The sequence below is a fragment of the Phyllobates terribilis genome, unplaced genomic scaffold, assembly GCF_046119375.1.
Source record: "Phyllobates terribilis strain yellow unplaced genomic scaffold, ASM4611937v1 Scaffold_11__3_contigs__length_659146591, whole genome shotgun sequence".
Lineage (NCBI taxonomy): Eukaryota > Metazoa > Chordata > Amphibia > Anura > Dendrobatidae > Phyllobates > Phyllobates terribilis.
In genome coordinates this window covers 574,726,164-574,741,333 of record NW_027362771.1, presented here as the reverse complement: position 1 = coordinate 574,741,333, position 15,170 = coordinate 574,726,164, and the positions used below count along the sequence as shown (strand labels likewise).

The 15,170-nt window shown below is 47.0% G+C and overlaps 2 non-coding genes and 1 pseudogene across 2 annotated transcripts; all 3 read left to right on the top strand.

Annotated features, from left to right (window-relative positions):
- The first annotated feature begins 2,033 nt into the window (after positions 1-2,033).
- On the top strand, positions 2,034-2,116 carry LOC141167994 (U4 spliceosomal RNA; annotated as a pseudogene).
- A 410-nt stretch (positions 2,117-2,526) lies between these two features.
- Positions 2,527-2,599, top strand: TRNAK-UUU (transfer RNA lysine (anticodon UUU)). Its single transcript has one exon. It is a non-coding gene; the product is annotated as a tRNA-Lys (tRNA).
- An 8,656-nt stretch (positions 2,600-11,255) lies between these two features.
- Positions 11,256-11,328, top strand: TRNAK-UUU (transfer RNA lysine (anticodon UUU)). The gene has a single exon. It is a non-coding gene; the product is annotated as a tRNA-Lys (tRNA).
- The last annotated feature ends 3,842 nt before the right edge of the window (positions 11,329-15,170 follow it).

The following is a 15,170-nucleotide window of genomic DNA, read 5'->3' as shown; positions in this document are numbered from 1 at the left end:
AAATCTATATACAGTTGTGTTGGAGCCGTATGTTACATGTGTCGGGCTCAGAATCAGCAAAGAAACGTGCGGGATCAATTACAGAATTACTATCTATTCAGTACCTTCCCTGGAGATTTCTCCATATATAGTCATGTTTTGGTTGTTTTTTGTTATTATGTGGTGATGATATGGCAGTATTCAGCCACTATTTGGTGTTATTTTGTGTTGACGGTATGGCGGTATTCAGCCACTTTGGTGTTATTATGTGGTGATGGTATGGCGGTATTCAGCCACCATTTAGTGTTACTATGTGGTGATGGTATGGCTATATTCAGCCACTATTTGGTGTTATTATGTGGTGATGGTATGGCGGTATTCAGTCACTATCTCGTGTTATTATGTGGTGATGGTATGGCGGTATTTAGTCACTATTTGGTGTTATTATGTGGTGATGGTATGGCGGTATTCAGCCACTATTTGGTGTTATTTTGTGCTGATGGTATGGCGGTATTCAGCCACTATTTGGTGTTATTATGTGGTGATGGTATGGCGGTATTCAGCCACTATTTAGTGTTACTATGTGGCGATGGTATGGCTATATTCAGCCACTATTTGGTGTTATTATGTGGTGATGGTATGGCGGTATTCAGTCACTATCTCGTGTTATTATGTGGTGATGGTATGGCGGTATTTAGTCACTATTTGGTGTTAGTATGTGGTGATGGTAAGGCGGTATTCAATCACTATTTGGTGATATTATGTGGGGATGGTATGGCGGTATTCAGTCACTATTTGCTGTTATTATGTGGTGATGGTATGGCGGTATTTAGTCACTATTTGGTGTTAGTATGTGGTGATGGTAAGGCGGTATTCAGTCACTATTTGCTGTTATGTGGTGATGGTATGGCGGTATTCAGTCACTATTTGCTGTTATGTGGTGATGGTATGGCGGTATTCAGTCATTGTTTGGTGTTATTACGTGGTGATGGTATGGTGATATTCAGTCACTATTTGCTGTTATTATGTGGTGATGGTATGGCGGTATTCAGTCACTATTTGATGTTATTATGTGGTGATGGTATGGCGGTATTCAGTCATTATTTGGTGTTATTACGTGGTGGTGGTATGGCGGTATTCAGTCAATATTTGCTGTTATTATGTATTGATGGTATGGCGGTATTCAGTCACTATTTGGTTATGTGGTGATGGTATGGCGGTATTCAGCCACTATTTGGTGTTATGTGGTGATGGTATGGCTGTATTCAGCCACTATTTGGTGTTATGTGGTGATGGTATGGCGGTATTCAGCCACTATTTGGTGTTATTATGTGGTGATGGTATGGCGGTATTCAGCCACTATTTGGTGTTATTATGTGGTGATGGTATTGCGGTATTCAGTCACTATTTGCTGTTATGTGGTGATGGTATGGCGATATTCAGTCACTATCTGGTGTTATTATGTGGTGATGGTATGGCGGTATTCAGCCACTATTTGGTGTTATTATGTGGTGATGGTATGGCGGTATTCAGTCACTATTTGCTGTTATGTGGTGATGGTATGGCGATATTCAGTCACTATCTGGTGATATTATGTGGTGATGGTATGGCGATATTCAGTCACTATCTGGTGATATTATGTGGTGATGGTATGGCGATATTCAGTCACTATCTGGTGTTATTATGTGGTGATGGTATGGCGGTATTCAGCCACTATTTGGTGTTATTATGTGGTGATGGTATGGCGGTATTCAGTCACTATTTGCTGTTATGTGGTGATGGTATGGTGATATTCAGTCACTATCTGGTGTTATTATGTGGTGATGATATGGCGGTATTCAGTTACTGAAGAGCAGTCAGATGGAGGATGAACCCTCTCCCCTCCCCCAGCCTGCGGGGCTTTTCTTTCTGCCATTACAGACTTAGGGGAGGGGCGTTATTAGCATATCCACTCCCAGAATCCTTTGCTCCCACAGCCCCCTAATGACTTTGTCTCTCCTCAGTGTAGACAGAGCCCCAGATCCGGAGGCCGCAGCTCCTCACAGATGGCCTCCAGCTTTGCACAGTGGCAGTATCATAGCCCATGAGGTTTATCCGAGGCGTGATTATTGCTAGTTGAAAACTTTTCTCAATACTTATCCCAATACTTGTGGGTGGAGCGGTTGGCCGGGCCCGGGAATCATAGAATCATAGAATGGTAGAGTTGGAAGGGACCTCCTGGGTCATCTGGTCCAACCCCCTGCTCAAAGCAGGATTCACTAGATCATCTCAGACAGATGTGTGTCCAGCCTCTGTTTGAAGACGTCCATTGAAGGGGAACTCACCACCTCTAGTGGCCGCCTGTTCCACTCATTAATCACCCTAACTGTCAAAAAGTTTTTTCTAATATCTAATCTGTGTCTCCTCCCATTTAGTTTCATCCCGTTGCTTCTAGTCTTCTAGATAGTTGTAGGAGAAAGTGTGTGTGTGATACTATGTAACCAGAAAGGAGGAGCAGACGGCCGATAATACTGGAGAAAGTCATTGTGTCAGAGATCATGTACAGAAGCCCGGATAGCTCAGTCGGTAGAGCATCAGACTTTTAATCTAAGGGTCCAGGGTTCAAGTACCTGTTCAGGCAGAAGCTTTTAACAAAGAGGTTATTTCATAAGGATATAAGAGACCTAGAGAAGGACAAATGATGGAGACTATTCAGGAAAAAATCATGGTTACCATAGTTCTTTTGATTTTGGACAGTCTTGGGTGGTGACCATGTTTTCCTTAGCTGTTCTCTTGTCGCCAACAACAGGCGATCACTGATAATGTAATGTACTAGAACATAAGTGAGGGCTCGTTACATATTCCACATAGTAGGAACTTGTGGACAGTCAGTATAGAGGAACTATATGAAGGTATTCAGACCCTATTTGGTGTTATTATGTGTTCCTGGTATGGAAGTAATCAGTCACTATTTGACAATATAATGTGGTCACGGGATGGCGGTTTTAGGTGAGTATTGGTTTAATCATGTGTTCCTGGTATAACCGTAATCAAAATTAAAAGCAAAGCCACAGTAAGAGGAATTAGAATCCCCCCCTCCCCCCAAATTAAATTTTGGGGGGAATTTACAATTATGTGTTTATGGCACAGTGGCATTCAGTGTATTTTTAGTTCTTATCACTATAAGTCCCTCCCAATCCCCCAAATCATTATAAGCCTCTGATAGCAGCCTCTCCCACCCACAATTGATTACAGCTCCCTGTATAGTGTCCTCTTCCACCCCTAGTTCATAATATATCCCTGATAGTGTCCACTCCCAGACCCCAATCCATTATAAGTCCGTTTGGGTATCCTCCCCAACGTCAATTCATTATAAGTCCCTGTATAGCATCTTCTCTAACCAACTAATTCATTAAAAGTCCATGATGACGTCCTCCTCCTTTTTCTCCCAATTCAATATAAGTCCCTGATAGTGACGCGGTATGGCGGTATTCAGTCACTATTTGGAGTTATTATGTGGTGATGGTATGGCGGTATTCAGTCACTATTTGGAGTTATTATGTGGTGATGGTATGGCGGTATTCAGTCACTATTTGGAGTTATTATGTGGTGATAGTATGGCGGTGTTCAGTCACTATTTGGTGTGATATAGTTATACTATGGCTGTGTGCCCACTATGCATTTTTTAAGCTTTTCCGCAGCAGCAATTCCGCTGCAGAAATGCTTAAAAAACGCTTGGTAGAAGGTCTGCCATGTCCCCCAATAATAATCCCCATGTGCTGTGCACATGCTGCGGAAATTCCGCTGCGGTTATCATTGCGGAAAAATCCACAGCACTACCAATTATTTTGCGGAATTGTGGCGTTTCAGCCGCCATTGACTCGCATTGGACCGCAAGATATCTGCATCACTGCATGCGGTTCAATGTGCGGATGGTACCCGGGCTTGGAGAAGAGGAGACTCTCATCCAGACCCAGGTACCATAGTATCTGTAAAAAATATAATAAAATAAAAAATATACATTATACTTACCTTCTGATGACGGCCGGAGTCCTTGTCCTGGCATGCCGGCAGCTCACGGTAGACTAAAAGGACCTGCGGTGACGTCATGGCAGGACAAGGACTCCGGGGGTCATCAGAAGGTAAGTATATATTTATTTTTACCATTCTTTTACGGTCACACTATATCATAGAATCATAGAATGGTAGAGTTGGAAGGGACCTCCTGGGTCATCTGGTCCAACCCCCTGCTCAAAGCAGGATTCACTAGATCATCTCAGACAGATGTCTGTCCAGCCTCTGTTTGAAGACGTCCATTGAAGGGGAACTCACCACCTCTCGTGGCAGCCTGTTCCACTCATTAATCACCCTAACTGTCAAAAAGTTTTTTCTAATATCTAATCTGTGTCTCCTCCCATTTAGTTTCATCCCATTGCTTCTAGTCTTTCCTTGTGCAAATGAGAATAAAGATGATCCTTCTACAATGTGACAGCCCTTGACATATTTGTAGACAGCTATTAAGTCTCCTCTCAGTCTTCTTTTTTGCAAGCTAAACATTCCCAAATCCTGCAACCGTTCCTCATAGGACATGGTTTGCAGACCAGTCACCATTCTGGTCGCTCTTCTCTGAACTTGCTCCAGCTTGTCTATGTCTTTTTTAAAATGTGGTGCCCAAAACTGTACACAGTATTCCAGATGAGGTCTGACCAAAGAGGAGTAAAGACCGATAATGACTTCACGTGATCTAGACTTTATGCTTCTGTTAATACATCCCAGAATTGTATTTGCCTTTTTTGCTGCTGCATCACACTGTTGACTCATGTTCAGTCTATGATCTATTAGTATACCTAAGTCTTTTTCACATGTACTGTTGCTTAGCTCTATTCCTCCCATTCTGTATATGCTTTTTTCATTTTTATTGCCCAGATGTAGTACTTTGCATTTTTCCCTGTTAAAAACCATTCTGTTGGTTGCTGCCCACTGCTCCAGTTTATTTAGGTCTTTTTGAATCCTCTCTCTCTCTCTTCTCTAGTATTAGCTATCCCTCCTAGCTTTGTGTCATCAGCAAATTTAATCAGCTTACCCTCAATTCCTTCATCTTCTCCAGATTGCTGTTATTGAACAGGACCCTTTGCGTATAATTCATATTCCCCCCAGCAATGAGTACTTCTGTCTTCCCCATAGATTACTTTATACCTAAGGAGAGATCTGGCCACACGCCCCTTGCGGTGACATCATGTGGGCCGGTCTTCAGCCTGTAGATTTTTATTAGAAATGCTGACTTTTGCGATAACTCATCGCTCGTTAATCGCAGAAGCTCGCAAACTACGCCATATTTTCCCTCATGATTTTATCTTTCTTTTGACATTACACATCACATCGCTGCAGTCTGCTATTCCGGGGTTCTTGCACTACGGCCCCCCGATGTTGGTTACGGCCGTGGAAAAATACCTGCATATTCCGGGGCTGATTTGGTTACTCCACATATGGGTCCCGTTATTGTTGGACCTATATAACTCATATTATTTCATATCTAATATCGGAGTCATCATGTCTGCAAATTCCCCTTTGAAGCTGGGGAACTGGTCTTCAACAGTTACATGTAAATTAGCGCAAGCCCGCATAGTAGTTACCCCCTGCTCTCTCAGAGACAAGAGGCTTGGTTCCCTAACGAAGTTTTCACACTTCTTCCCTGGCCGTGTGTGAATAACTATTTATCAGTCCTGCGTTAATTCCGGCTTTGTGCTGGCAGAAGGAAAATGGGACAGCTCGGTGCTGACAAGTGGTGATAATTTGCATTAGACACTGTATGATTGTCATCTCTGGACAAACACTACAGCAAAGGGCATGGGAGAAGGGCTAATATTCTGTTAAGCTGTCCCTGATATCAATATTTTATAATATTCCTGACATCTCCCCCTCTTTGAGGTGGCATAAGGAGTGATTTACAGATCGCCCCTTGAGCCCACCTCCTGGCCCACCCTTCCTGCTGATCTGACAAGCCGCAGATCCACTTGCCCACCAACCTGAGGGTCCAGCTTTCTGATCACCCTGACTGGTTTGGAATACATTTTCCCCACACCTCTGACAGGCTATGGGTTCCTTCCTCCCATACTCCTGACAGACAGGGGGACACACTTTCCTGTAACCTCGCCTGGTTATGCCGCCTACCTTTTTACCTGTCCTCATCTTTACCTTGAGAGCTGCGCTCCCTAGGGGGAGGCTATGACCGGCCATGTCACAGTCCGTCGTGACACTGGTCTCCGGCCCGGGACCCCTTTCCCTATGATCCCCGTGTTTCTCCCCATCCTTCCACATTACCTCTGGAGCCGTGCTAGTCATGGGGCACCTACCATTGACCATGTCACCATCTGGTGTGACATTGGTCACCTGCACGGGACGACCTGCTTCCTGGTGTCCGTGCCTGCTCCCCTTGCCCCTAGCACTTATGCTGGCTCGCTTTAGGGGATCCTCAGCAGCATCACCCCGCGGGGTGAGGTGGCTGAGTTCCCCTTTATCACAACACACACTTTTATTAGACATCACATTCACATTTTTGACAGCGGCATTAAATTACATATTAGATCTGGGAGGGTTGTCAGGAATGTATCGGGCAACCAACCGTCCCAGATCAGTTCCCAATAACACATTAGTGGGGAGATTCTCCGACACCCCCACTTCCCTTAACCCCCTCCCCGCACCCCAGTCCAGGAAAACTCGGGCTATCGGTATGGGACGGCGAACACCCCCAAACCCGGTGACAGTCAGGGTCTTCCCAGGAATGAGTTCCTCTGGTAACACAAACTCAGGGCGGATCAGGGTGCATTCTGCGCCAGTGTCCTTAAGGCCGACAGTGACTGTGTTTCCCACAGTAACGGGTTGTAAGTTCTCCCGGGCCCGGCCAACCGCCCCACCCACAAAAAGAATGGCTGTAGTAGACCCTGGGGTCTCAGGTGTGGGGTTCATCTTCTGCCTCTCCAGGCAGACAAGGCTGATGTGACCAGTTTGGTCACAAGTATAACACTTACGGGAGTCAAATGCAGTCCAGGTGCTGGAAGAAGGGGCAGGACCCACTGAGGGCCGGCGGGCTGGAACACTGGGGGTGGTTGTCGGCTTACCCCCTTTCCAGCTGGCGGCGGCTGACTTCCGCACCTCTGGTGTGCGGTTGGCCTCATAGGTATCCGCAATCTGGGCTGCTTTGGCGGCTTCCTTCGTCTCCCGGTTAAGCACAAACTGTCTCACTTCCACTGGGCAAAGATGAAAAAACTGGTCCTTCACCATCAGATCCTTCAGGTCCTTGAAGGTGGTGACTGACAGTCCTTGGATCCACTGCTCAAAGTTGGTTCTGAGCCCGTCTACCACATCGCTGTAGGTGTCATGTGGTCCACGTTGGAGGGCTCTGAACTTTTTCCGGTAAACCTCCGGAGTCAGCTGGTACTTTTTTATCAGGGCCTGCTTGACGGCCTCATAGTCTCCATCTTGTTCTCGAGGGAGGGAAGCAAACACCTCCAAGGCTTTTCCTTGGAGCCCTGGAGTTAAATATCTGGCCCACTGGTCCAGGGCAGCTGATACTGCCTGCAGGCCTTTTCAAAGCCTCGCAGAAATGTGTCCAAGTCCCCATCCTTTTCCATCACAGGGAAGTGCTCAGGACGGGGTTTAAAGCAGCTGGCACCGTTGGACTCACGGGTCTGCGTAGAGGGCGACTCCTTCTGAATCCGGGCTAGCTCCAGCTGGAGTTGTCGGTCAGCTTGTCGCTCAGCAGCCTCTTGGTCAGCTTGGGCATGGCGCTCAGCAGCCTCTCGGTCAGCTTGTGCCTGGCGCTCAGCTCTCTCGGCCTCTCGGTCAGCTTGGGCTTGTCGCTCAACAGCCTCTTGGTCAGCTTGGGCCTGTTGCTCTGCTCGCTCCTGGAACTTCAGGATCAGCTGCAGTCGTCCATCACGATCATCTGCGGCGAGCTGCTCCAAGGCCATCTGCAGGAGGGGGTCCACACTACCCTGGTTGCGGTTATGGCTGGCAATCACAGGTGGGACCCCTGCGGCAGCGCCATCTGGGCCTTGGCTGGCCGCCCCATCATCAGGGCTTTGCTGTCGGACGGGCTCTGCAGCACCTTGTAACAGTTCAGCAATCATTTGGGCCTTGTTTTTGCCCGTGGGGTCAATCTGCCTCAGCTCACAGAGGGCGATGAGAGTGGGCTTCGTCTGCTGTTGATACCAGGGCTCTCCACGTGTAGCCATTGTTTGCCAAATAAAAGATAGGATAGAAAAACAAGAGAAGGGAGGGGATGCAACTGCTACACGTATAGTAATGTCCCAGATAAAAAATATTAAAACACTGAGTCTGATTTCTTAAAACTCTACACAGAATTCTCGCAAGAATCGTTCAAGTTTTCAGTGACAGGAATGATTGCTCAATCCAGCCACTGATGTTCTGTAATATCCCACCGCTTGCCACCAATTTGTCAGGAAAACTTGCCGGCCGGTGAGTGCAGCTCTCTGGCGCCCCCTCGCCTCTCAGGTCAGTCAAGGTACTGCACCTAGAGCGAGTGGTCGCCGGAGAGGCCGTCCTGTAGCCCACTGGGTATTTGAGGCCCTCTGCAGTGAGGGCGGTATATATATATTTCCCTGGCTGCGCCAGTAATATATATCCACACCTCCGACCGTCACTGCCAGCCTTCCTCAAATCCTCCAGATGGTATGCTGCCACCAGTTCTGGTTTGATACAGCCCGGTATTAATGGACTTGTATCGGGTCAGGAACCAACCCGGTAGCGTTTATGGCTTCGGGGAGGAGAACGATTACAGAACAAAAGAAACAGAACTATTAAATTTTATATTTAATCCAAAAGGGAGGCAGTGTTTAGGAAAAATATATACAAGGATGTTACAAAGGGGGCATTAAAATACATAAACAGTTACAGAAAATAAACAGGGTAAAGAGTGAAAATTACTTACACTACACGATCGCGGAGACGATTCAATATAGTGGGAGGGGGGGTTCTCCAGATTGCTGTTATTGAACAGGACCCTTTGCGTATAATTCGTATTCCCCCCAGCAATGAGTACTTCTGTCTTCCCCATAGATTACTTTACACCTAAGGAGAGATCTGGCCACACGCCCCTTGCGGTGACATCATGTGGGCCGGTCTTCAGCCTGTAGATTTTTATTAGAAATGCTGACTTTTGCGATAACTCATCGCTCGTTAATCGCAGAAGTTCGCAAACTACGCCATATTTTCCCTCATGATTTTATCTTTCTTTTGATATTACACATCACATCGCTGCAGTCTGCTATTCCGGGGTTCTTGCACTACGGCCCCCCGATGTTGGTTACGGCCGTGGAAAAATACCTGCATATTCCAGGGCTGATTTGCTTACTCCACATATGGGTCCCGTTATTGTCGGACCTATAGAACTCATATTATTTCATATCTAATATCGGAGTCATCATGTCTGCAAATTCCCCTTTGAAGCTGGGGAACTGGTCTTCAACAGTTACATGTAAATTAGCGCAAGCCCGCATAGTAATTACCCCCTGCTCTCTCAGAGACAAGAGGCTTGGTTCCCTAACGAAGTTTTCACACTTCTTCCCTGGCCGTGTGTGAATAACTATTTATCAGTCCTGCGTTAATTCGGGCTTTGTGCTGGCAGAAGGAAAATGGGACAGCTCGGTGCTGACAAGTGGTGATAATTTGCATTAGACACTGTATGATTGTCATCTCTGGACAAACACTACAGCAGAGGGCATGGGAGAAGGGCTAATATTCTGTTAAGCTGTCCCTGATATCAATATTTTATAATATTCCTGACAAGTCGGTTCCTATAACCATCAGCTTCTTACACCTCTCACCTGGAATCTTGGACTCTTCTTTTGCAAATTGCTCCAGGTCTCTCATATGTGAAGGCGTCTTCTCCCAACAGCAATTGTAAGATCTCTCCACAGGTGATCAATGGGATCTAGATCCGGACTCATTACTGACCACTTCAGAACTCTCCAACGCTTTGTTTCCATCCATTTCTGGGGGCTTCTTGAAGTATGCTTGGGATCATTGTCCTGCTGGAAGACCCATGACCTAGGATGCAATCCCGGCTTTCTGACACCGGGCAATACATTGTGACCCAAAATCCTCAGATTCCATAATACCTTGCACACAATAAATCACCCAGTTCCAGAGGCAGCAAAACAACCCCAAAACATCTTTGAACCTCCACCATATTTGACTCTAAGTACTGTGTTGATTTCTTTGTACGTCTCATTCTGTTTTTGGTAAACAGTAGAATTATGTGCTTTACCAAAAAGCTCTATCTTGGTCTCATCCATAAAATGCTTTCCCAGAAGGATTTTGTCTTACTCGCGTACTATTTGGTCTAGCTTTTTTATGTCTCTAGGTCAGCAGGGGAGTCCTCCTGGATCTCCCACCATAGCGGTTCATTTCATTCAAATGTCGGTGGATAGCTCGCGCTGACACTGATACACCCTCAGCTTGCAGGACAGCTTGAATTTCTTTGGAACCTGATTGGGGCTCCTTTTCCCAGGACTATCCTGCGTTGCAACCGTTCAACAATTTTTCTCTGCCGTACACGTCCAGGGAGATTAGCTACAGTGCTATGGGTTGTAAACTTCTTGATTATGTTGTGCACCGTGGACAAAGGAACATCAAGATCTCTGAAGATGGACTTGTAACCTTGAAATTGTTGATATTTTTCAACAATTTTGATCCTCAAGTCCTCGGACAGTTCTCGTCTCCTTTTTCTGTTCTCCATGCTTAGTATGGCACACACAGATACACAATGTAAAGATTGAGTCAACGTCGTCTCTTTTTTTTTTTTATCTGGTTTCAGCTGTGATTTTCATATTGCCCACGCCTTTAACTTGCCACAAGTGACTTTGTCCAGTCCCTGATATCATCCTCTCCCACCGCCCAAGTCATTATAAGTCCCTGATAATGTCCTCTCCCCAATTCAAATGTTATGTCTTATGAGATCATCTCTGCATTGCTGGACAAGTCTGGAATACAGAAGTGAATTTTTTTTTCAGCACGTGGAAACCAATGGACAGTATGAATAGTTGGAAGTGGTGATAGTGTGTAACCCGAAAAGAGCAGCAGATGGCCGATAATTCAGAAGAAAGTCATTGTGTCAGAATGTGTGCACAGGTGGTGATACTGTGTAACTGGAAAGAAAAGCAGAAAGCAGATAGTTGTAGGAGAAAGTGTGTGTGTGATACTATGTAACCAGAAAGGAGGAGCAGAAGGCCGACAGCTGCAGCAGAAAATCATTGTGTTAGTGATCATGTACAGAAGCCTGGATAGCTCAGTCGGTAGAGCATCAGACTTTTAATCTGAGGGTCCAGGGTTCAAGTCCCTGTTCAGGCGGAAGCTTTTAACAAAGAGGAAAACAATAAATGTTATTTCATGAGGATATAAGAGACCTAGAGAAGGACAAATGATGGAGACTATTCAGGAAAAAATCATTGTTAGCAGAATTCTTTTGATTTTGGACAGTCTTAAGTGGTGACCATGTTCTCCTTAGCTGCTCTCTTGGCGCCAACAACAGGCGATCACTGGTAATGTAATGTACTAGAACATAAGTGAGGGCTCGTTACATATTCCACGTAGTAGAAACATGTGGACAGTCTGTATAGAGGGACTATATGGCGGTATTCAGTCCCTATTTGGTGTTATTATGTGGTCTTGGTATGGAAGTAATCAGTCAATATTTGACAATATATTGTCACGGGATGGCGGTTTTAGGTGAGTATTGGTTTAATTATGTGTTCCTGGTATAACCGTAATCAAAATTAAAAGCAAAGCCACAGTAAGAGGAATTAGAATCAATTAATTTTGGGGGGAATTTACAATTATGTGTTTATAATATGGTGGTATTCAGTCACTATTTGGCGTTATTATGCTTTCATGGTTTGGCGGTATTCAGAAATATTCAAAAACTATTTGGCGTTATTATGTCTTCATGGTATAGAGATATTCAGTCACTATTTGGTATTATTATGTGTTTATGGCACAGTGGCATTCAGTCACTATTTTTAGTTCTTACCACTATAAGTCCCTCCCCATCCCCCAAATCATTATAAGCCTCTGATAGCAGCCTCTCCCACCCACAATTGATTACAGCTCCCTGCATAGTGTCCTCTTCCACCCCTAGTTCATAATATATCCCTGATAGTGTCCACTCCCAGCCCCCAATCCGTTATAAGTCCCTTTGGGTATCCTCCCCAATGTCAATTCATTATAAGTCCCTAATAGTGTGCTCCCCTGTCCCACAATTCATAATAAGTCCCTGTATAGCATCTTCTCTAACCAACTAATTCATTAAAAGTCCATGATGACGTCCTCCTCCTTTTTCTCCCAATTCATTATAAGTCCCTGATAGTGACGCGCCCCCTGGGCCGTGTGGGGAACCCAGAACTGGGCCTTTTAGTGGATGCTGGGGGTTGTAGTCACCGTGGCGGTGACCCAGTCCCGTGGCTCAGAGTAGTCAAACCAGTGGCAGTGTATTAATGTGTTTTTTATGATTATTAAATGTCCGACTACGCCACCTGTGGATTGCGGTTAGGAGGAACCGCCGCTGCTGGGCAGGCAGCTGAGGCTGATGAGGTGTGCAGCTAGATGGTGTGACTCCCCACAGGAAGAGTATTGCCTCAGGGCAGTGACTCGCCCCCTGGGCCGTGGGGCACTCGGATCCGGGCAATAGGGGGAACGATTGGAGTAGTAGTGGCAACCCGGTTCCGTGGCTCAGGGTGGTCAGGCCAGTGGTACTCCGTTACATTGATTATGTCCGACTACGCCACCCGTGGATTGCGGTTATTAGGAACCGCCGCTGCATGCAGACTGCTGGGGCTGATGAGGTGTGCAGCTATGGTAGTGTGACTCCCCACGGGAAGAGTGCGGCCCCAGGGCAGTATAGTGGATGGTGGGAGTGATGGTAGTGCTGGAGGAGCAAGGAGCACACAGACAACAGGTTGCAGTCCAGGGTCTTTACTAAACAGGTAAACTGACCCACAAACAGTCCCAGCTAGGAGGGGACCTGGATGTCTGAGAGCAACGGGGAAATTGGCCCTGGTCAGGGTGAGGGTGTAGGCCTACCGTGCTTTCTGCGCTCCTTCTGGCTATCTCCTCTTTATAGGGTAACAGTCCACGTTTCCGAGCTTTCCGTGCTTTCTCGCCTGTATGGCCTGCGACGTGGTTTCCTTTCTGCTCCCAGCCTTGTACGGCTTTACTGGTCCCTTCGGTTGTGGCAGGGCCTCCAGGCTTCTTAGGCCAAGGAATGTACAGTCCCTTGCGGACTGGTTCTCTGCTGGGGGATGTGGAATCCTTCCAGCCTCAGACACCAAAGTCTGGTAAAGTAAGTCTTTTCTCTGCCAAGACAGGCTCTCTTCGCCTCTTGTCTCTGGCTTGTGGCTCTCTCCTCCTGCCACACTTCCTCTTAGGTGCAATCAACTTTCTGTCCCTGCTCCACTCTGGGACACGTCTCAGAGCTGAGACAGGCAATCCAGTTCTCCCTAACCCTGTCCCCAGTACCAGCTTTTATAGGGGCAGCCTGCTCCCCCTACTGGCCTGAGACAGGAGGCATTGCATGCTAATGTTCCCCTAACCAGAGAACCTCCCCCTTGCTCTCAGACACAGCTTTATTACACTTTGTGGCATCCAGGCCAGGGTGACACAGCAGCGTGAGTGGATGATGAGAGTTGTGGTGCAAGGGCGCAGCAGAAACTACTCAGAGTCTTTGCAGTGCAGTCCAGGGTCTTTACTCATAGTTGTTAATCCAGATTATTACGGCCGGTCATAATCTCCCGCGTCGTACTGTGTTCGCCAAGTGAGGGGCTCGGCCGACTCCCAGATATCTTTGGAGTACTTATCAGGACCCCCTTCATGTGTCCTTTCTCTGGCTCTTCGTGCTTCACACCTTACACCGCTTCTGTCCATTCCTGGGTTAGGCTCCGAACGCAGTCCATACAAGGTCCCGGTTATAAAAAGTCCATAACCTGTGAGTCCTTACGGTTGCTGCAAGAGACTGAAACACAGAATTACCGAACATGCATGTAACTTGGCAAACAATTCAACATTTGGCAACAAGGTTATTTACAATTTAGTACACTCTATATTCTCCAGCGGGCGGGTATCTGTCCCTTTGTGCTCCTGGTTGACCTCCTTAACCCACTGTCTGGTGGTGGACCAACCTGGCTTTCCCCACTAGCGTTAGGGGTACAGCTACCAGCTGGGTGTATAGGTAGGGCAGGCAGCTGTCTGCGGGTTCTTTGGCTTACCGCAGGCATGGCAGGCTCACTGTCAGCAGAGGGTTGACTCTCCTGGGCTGCTGGAACAGGCTCTTCTGCCTCTGGAACCACTTGCTCCTCTTCACCTTCCGGCTCTGGTGTTGGTTGTTGCTGTGCCGGTTGCAGGAAATGCAGGACGGGTACCACTATGGCATCATTTATGCGAGTCCAGGACTGAGGGAAATCTCCGAGCACGGTGCTAATCATTTCTTCCTTGTCCTCTGCGGGTTCAAGGTCACTCTGATCCTCTTCTGCACTACGGAGTTGCTCGGGGCATCTTTTGAGGTGGTCCCTGGAGACGACACTAGTGGTTTCTCCTCCGTCCTTGGTGATTACGCACACCTTTGGGTTGTCGTGGTCAGACTGCAGTACGGTGTAGGGTTCCCTTTCCCACTGGTCGTCCAACTTATGTAGCCTTCTTTTTCACTTTAGGACTTGCTCACCAGGTTCTAGGGGACTAGCAGGGGCGTGTTGATTGAAGAGTTTTTCTTGCCTCTCTCTCACCTGGGCCAGGCTCTTCTCCACACTCTCCTGTACCTTCTTGTACTGCAGTTGCCTTTCCATATCCCAGTCCGCATCCGGGGAGGTGTCCTCAGGTATTAGGACTCCCATCTCCAGGTCTACGGGCAGCTTACCTGGTCTAGCTCGCATCAGGTAAGCCGGGGTGCAGTTTGTAGCGTTCACCGGGATGTTGTTGTACATGTCTATCAGGTCCGGCAGTTTTTCTGGCCACAGGCTGCGTTCCTCCAGGGGCAACGTTTTCAGGAGATCAATGACAATATTGTTCATCTTCTCACACATCCCGTTGGTCTGTGGATGGTAAGGCGTTGTCCGAATCTTCTTACAGCCATAGAGGTTGCAGAACTCCTGGAAGATTTCAGCCTCGAACGCTGGACCCTGGTCTGTCAGGACCTGTTCCGGATA